The 634-nt window shown below is 46.2% G+C and overlaps 1 protein-coding gene across 4 annotated transcripts in view; it reads left to right on the top strand.

Annotated features, from left to right (window-relative positions):
- SEC31A (SEC31 homolog A (S. cerevisiae)) overlaps window positions 1-634 on the top strand; it is a 60,967-nt gene that overhangs the window by 263 nt on the left and 60,070 nt on the right. The gene's annotated exons all lie outside the window — the stretch shown is intronic.

Here is a 634-nt window from a genome sequence, read left to right as displayed (position 1 = left end):
TTGATGCCTTTTTTTTTTTTTTTAATTTTGTGTGTACCCTTTAGAGGAATACAACCTTAGATAGACAGTCAATCCTTTGCCAGGCTCACTTCAGTCTCTGAGCCGATCCTTGCACAGATTTCCAACTCAGAGTCACTACCAGGTCATTCTATCTTTCAGGGCCTTGTTGGCTGCTACCCACTCCGAGAAGCCCATCTGACCATGCCAGACCACACACCTCACCAGCAAGTCTTACTCACAGTTTCTATAGGCAGTGTTGCCATCCAAGACTTTCATCTTCTGTCTTCTTTCTCTCTCTCTCCCTGAAGCAACTTCTACTCCAAGGCACATACTACTGGCCAGAGCCTCAGCCCCTGGCTATGACGGTTTTCTTCCAGGATCTCTCAGAGTTGTTTTTTCCAGTAGTCATGTACAGATGTGAGAGTTGGACCATAAATAAGGCTGAGCGCTGAAGAATTGATGCTTTTGAACTGTGGTGCTGGAGAAGACTCTTGAGAGTCCCTTGGACTGCAAGGAGATCCAACCAGTCCATCCTGAAGGAAATCAACCCTGAATATTCATTGGAGAGACTGATGCTGAAGCTCCAGTACTTTGACCACCTGATGCAAAGAGCCAGCTCATTGGAAAAGACCCT

This window comes from Bison bison, unplaced genomic scaffold, assembly GCF_000754665.1.
Source record: "Bison bison bison isolate TAMUID 2011002044 unplaced genomic scaffold, Bison_UMD1.0 scf7180017864228, whole genome shotgun sequence".
NCBI classification, from domain to species: Eukaryota; Metazoa; Chordata; class Mammalia; order Artiodactyla; family Bovidae; genus Bison; species Bison bison.
Note: the sequence above shows the minus strand (reverse complement) of the source record. Positions and strands in the feature narration are given on the sequence as shown.